This window comes from Pinus tabuliformis, chromosome 6, assembly GCF_031772625.1.
Source record: "Pinus tabuliformis cultivar Carrire ecotype Pingquan chromosome 6, CPIR1, whole genome shotgun sequence".
In the NCBI taxonomy this organism is placed as follows: domain Eukaryota; kingdom Viridiplantae; phylum Streptophyta; class Pinopsida; order Pinales; family Pinaceae; genus Pinus; species Pinus tabuliformis.
The window spans coordinates 1,676,199,778-1,676,205,617 of record NC_142292.1 but is presented as its reverse complement, the minus strand read 5'-3'; positions in this window follow the sequence as shown (position 1 = coordinate 1,676,205,617).

The following is a 5,840-nucleotide window of genomic DNA, read 5'->3' as shown; positions in this document are numbered from 1 at the left end:
TGGGTATCGAATATTGTTCCGGTTAACAAAAAGCAGGGAACAATAAGAATATGCATCGACTATAGGGACATTAATCGAGCCTGTCCAAAGGATAATTACCCAACTCCCTATATCAATCAAATCATTGATGATTGTGCCGGCAGCGAAATATTTTCCTTTATGGACGATTTTTCCAGATACAATCAAATCAACATTCTACCTGCCAATCAACCAAAAACGGCTTTCATTTGTCCATGGGGGACATTTGCTTATTACAAATTACCTTTTGGGCTTAATAATGCCAGAGAAACTTTTCAAAGGGCGATGTCTTATGCGTTTCATGACATCAAACACATTGTGCAGCCATATCTCGATGACTTGCCTGCTCATTCCTTACATCGAGCTGATCACCTCATCCATTTACGAGCAATTTTTATGAGGTGTAGGCATTATCGAATTCGGTTGAACCCACACAAATGTGTCTTCTGTATAGAAACGGGTCGATCACTGGGGTTTGTAGTTTCGAAAGTCGGCATTCACGTTGATCCCTCGAAAGTCGAAGCTATCATCAAATTGCCTCCTCCTTCAAGTCTTCGCCAACTCCAAAGTTTGCAAGGGAAAGCAAACTTTTTACGACGATTCATTCCTAACTACGCCGAGGTTACAAATGGTTTTACCCGGTTGTTGAAACAGAATACTCCATTCTATTGGGATGAGATAGCTCAGAAATCTTTTGATGCACTCAAACACGCATTGACCCATGCACCGTTGTTGCATCCTCCCAACTACAACCAGGATTACTTCTTGTATCTCGCCGCCTCTCATTCCACCATTGGAATGGTCTTAGTTCAGGAAGATGAATTAGGAACTGAACATGTGATATATTACCTTAGTCGAACTTTAAATCCCACTGAGCTAAAATACTCACATGTGGAGAAATTGGCATTGGCAGCCATTCAAGCTGTCCAACGTTTTCGTCACTACATTTTACTACGTAAAACTACGGTAATTTCGGATTGCAACCCTATGATCTACATTTTGACCAAGCAATTGCTAGGGGGCAAGTACTCTAAATGGATCGTTATCCTGCAAGAGTTCGACTTGGAATTTGAGAAATCCAAGTCTAAGAAATCTTTATTTTTTGCGGAGTTAATGTGTGACTTCCCGCGTGCTGACACGGAAACTGTGGCGGAGGAGCCCATTATGGATGAATCCTTGTTTCTAGTCAGCACTTTAGATCCGTGGTATGGGGATATCATCGTTTATCTCCAAACCCAATCCTTTGGGCCAGAAATTTCAAGGTCAGAATGTTGAAAAATTCGATTCCAGTCCCAACAGTTCAGGATTATTGGAGATACTCTTTATCGCCATGGGGCGGACTCTATTTTTCGACATTGCTTAACTCACGAGGAAGCTAAAAGGGTTCTAAATGACTGTCACTCTGAAGCGTGTGGTGGTCATATGTCTGGGTTTTCCACAGCCCAAAAGATATTGCGCGCTGGCTACTTCTGGCCGTCTTTATTTAAAGATTGTATTACGGCGGTCCGAAAATGCCACAACTGCCAAATTTTTTATCGTAAGATGCGCACTCCACCTGCTCCTCTCCACCCTATAATTGCCGTTGGTCCTTTTGCCAAATTGGGTATCGATTTTATTACATATAACCCTCACTCGGCCGGGGGGCATGCGTATATCATCCTTGCGGTAGATTATTTTACTAAGTGGGCCGAGGCGATGCCTACATTTGAGGCAGACAGCAAGACAGCTGCAATTTTTGTGTTCAATCATATAATTGCTAGGTTTGGTGTCCCGCAAGCGATAATCACTGATCATGGGCACCATTTTCGAAACGTTATGATGACCGAACTTACAGGCCAGCTTGGTTTACGTCACGATAGTTCAACCCCTTATTATCCACAAGCGAACGGTCTGGTTGAATCCATCAACAAAGTTTTAGTTATCATGATCCGACGAATCATTGGGATTCATCGGTTGAATTGGCACAACATGCTATTTTCAGCGCTTTGGGCGTATCGAACTTTAGTAAAAACATCAACAGGGTTCACTCCTTTCCAACTAGTCTATGGTTTGGAAGCTGTGTTACCCATTGAATGCGAAATCCCGTCACTGCAAATGGCCATCGAGTTACTTCCAGCCACTTCCGAAGAGGAAAAGCGTTTGTTATACTTGGCTCAATTAGATGAGAATCGACGTGATGTTGCATTGGCGATCGAGACTCATGCAAAACAAATGAAAGCTCAGTATGATCGAAATGTGACCCCTCGAAATTTTTCGGAAGGAGATCTAATCTTAGTTTACGATCAAGCTAATGATAAATTAGGCGCTGGAAAATTCGTTCCTATGTGGCATGGTCCCTATGTTGTCAAGCGAAAGCTAGCAAAAGGGGCCTATGAATTGGTAGACTTTGACGGGGACTCTTTGGGTAAACCCAGAAATGGCCTTTACTTGAAGAGGTATTATGCTTAAAAGAATGGGTATGGAGATTTTTAGTTAGGATAGTTTTTTCTTTCTAGCTGGTGTGTTTTAGTTTAAACAGTGTGCTTAGCTTAGAGAGTGGTTTTTCGTCATTATTCCTGCTTATCTTGGTTTTACTCTTGATATTGCAGATGTCGATGCCTCTCCAAACATACATTGATTTCGCTGATGGTGCTTGTCGTAATACACGGAACATCTCTTCCGCAGCTTGGGTTATCTATTCGCCCTCTGACGAGTTAGTATCTATGCATGGGGTAAGCCTCGGTCAAACAACGAACAACATTGCCGAGTATAGTGCAGTGATTGAGTTATTATCTGAATCTATTTCATTTGGGATTCGGAGTTTGATAGTGAGGTTAGATTCTGAACTCGTTGTATTACAGCTTAATAAAGTGTATGCCATTAGAAATCCAGTGTTATTAAGATTATTTTTGAGAGTGCGTCTCTTGGAACATGAATTTGATTATATTGAATATCAGCATATTCCAAGGTCTTTAAATACATTAGCAGATGCAATTTCTTCTCGAATGTTAAATAGACATTTGCAATAATCATACATGTAAATTTAAAACCATTCCATAACATGATTTACAAGATAAGTCGGTAATAGTGATATATATAAAAGAGTGTGTCAAAAATACATCGTCTTCGATCATAGGTTGAAAAACACCTTATGATCGGCAAAAATGATAAGTACAAAAAACAAAAATGTCACATGTGCCCACAATAGGCGATCATCCTATCACTTGTGATGATCTCTATAAGAAACCACTGCACGGGCCACCTTGCAAAGGAACCTCCTAAAAGGTCCCAGGACCCCAATCACATAGCGCTGAAGTCGACGAGGAATGTCGTCTATAGTGGTCTCAGGAATATCTCCTGTCAAGCACTCGAGATGACCCTCCAACTCGGCCAAAACCTCTGTTGATTTGTCCTGTGGGGCTGGCGCGGGTGCAACTGGTTGTTTCCTCTCAAAAGGCTAGAGAGTGGCTGGTCGTTGTGGACCCACATCTGCATTTGAAATTTTTTACTATCAGTTTTGAGACGATGGAAAAATAACAAAAAAAATTAAAATAGAAAAAATGTTGAAAAGGATTTTACCTGAGTCATCCCACTGCTCTCCTGGTGGAAGAGCCATGTCTGGGTCACCACGAAAATCTATCCCAGCGTAAAGGAAGTCCTGAATAGAAAAGACCTGGTTTTCCAGCCATTGGAAATACTCAGGTTTGAATCGAGCAACCTCTGTCCTCTCGTCCGGGTGACGGGCCATGACTGCAACCCATCGCATTAGTTTGGGCTCTCGAGGAAGCCCAACTCCAACAGTAAGGTGTTGTGGGATCAGCATAGGGACCCTCTCCAGGCCAAAACTCACGACCAAAGCCCCATAACCAAAGGTCTTTAGTCGTCCGTTCTTGGCCCTGGTTAGTTGGCCTTTCACATTGGCCAGCACAGCATCGCACCAGTTGAAGATGGTGCCTCGAAAGCAATCAACTGCCATACGCATCTGGGATCCGGTGGCAATATATAATGCGGCAGCTCCGCAAAGTCTGGTGACAGTAAACGCAATCACCATGAGTTCAGGACGGGATATGGTCTTTATGTCTATCCCTTTGTCTCTAGCCTGGCTGTTGCAGTACTCTAGCCGGAGGCTATCGACAGACTAGCCACCTGTCCTAGTCCCGTGCAGAGTCAAGTCTTCGCCTCTCTTAGGCAAACCAGTCAAGAAATATATGTCCGCCAGCTCGATTTCGAGCTGGTGGCCGCCAATGAAAAAGCACTGGTCCTGTATGCTCCATCTGTCAACCAGCCACTGTAAGAAATCCACCTGAGCCCTCATGCCAGGAATGGCCCGAATTTGTACAATCCGAACGCCCTCAAAGCATCAAGTGAAGGCTGATGATTCCATGCGGCAGCATCCACGTCCTCATGCTCTCGTTCACGCCAATCTAGCATGATGTACTCTCTGCATCAAGTATAAAGACAAATTAAAATGCTAGAAAATATTTTGTGTGGTCCATTTTTGAGAATTTTTGGGTTAAAAACCCTTGCGGCGGGGAACGCACCCTCCAGGTTAGACACAGTGCGTGAGACCGCGCTTTGTTTACACGGAAGGTGCGGACCCCGAGCTTTTTCCCAATGGAGAAAAAGTCGGGGTCCGTAGGCCCGCAATGGTAAACCTGCGGGCCCTCGCGCGTGGGTTTTGCACCTAAAAACCCTCCCAATGAAATAAAGGACTAAAACAAAAAATTAAACGGTTAAAAATGAAGAGTGGGATGATGTGGATTACCTGGAGAAGACAACATTCGATTCCGACGGTTGGATTTTCCGCAATCTTCACGGGAAGTTTTCTGAGCAAAAGCACTATTTTCTCACCCAAATTCAAACGGTAAAAATGAATTGACAAAGGCCCTTTTTATAAGTTTTTTGAGTAAATAAATTGCAAATTTGTTTATGTTTCACTTTGAAAAGGTATTTTGCGACATTTTTATCCATTTCAAAAAGTATGAGTAATGTTTGTGCTTTTGTGCAGAATAAAGGATTATTCAGGTGAAATCTATCATTTTCGACGAAAAAACATGTAGAGTCATCTTTAAGCCCTTTTCTGACTCCTGAAACATGAAAAGATTGCCGACTTTTTCTTTTAAACTCGTTAAAACGGAATTAAAAGACGGTCCACTTACAACTCTTTTCCGACCGTAAAAACATGAAAAGATTGCCAGATTTTTGTCGTTTCAAATTCGATATTGGTTATAAAACGACGTGTCATTGATCGCTTTTTTACTTTTTCGGGTCAAGGGAACTAATAACGAAAAGTACTCCTTGGTCGTAAAAGATCAAGCGGTTCTCTCAAGTATTATTTTATACTTTTTCCGGCTTAGGAGACACAAATTTACGAAAAAGGTCAACCCTGGAGTCTTCTTATGTTTTTTCAGACTCTCTAAAAATGAAAAACGCCGAGTTTCTCCTATACTGTACTCATTAAAATTTCACAGTAAAGGACCTGTTCAATTACAAACAGGAATGAACCACTCCTTCTTAGGGTTCAAATTTAAACTAAGTTGGCCTCATCCGAAGGATGAGCTTATAATCAAGCAAATGTTATCCTCCTCAAGCTTGTCAAAAATAAAGAGGTACTTGCCAGAAATGGTGGGGGAAAAGAGAGAAAAATGAGCCTGTTTGTTATACTTTGTAACCACTCTTGAACACGACACTTTCATTCACCTGGGTTGGGAAATCCTTTGCCTAACAGTTGATCAAACCACATTGAAAGTCTTCAGCCGGTTTCTGGGTATTAACTTTGGGTCAATTGTCACCAAACCATCTGTCGTGTCGTTATGTGTTCAAGAGGTCACTGCCAATAAGCC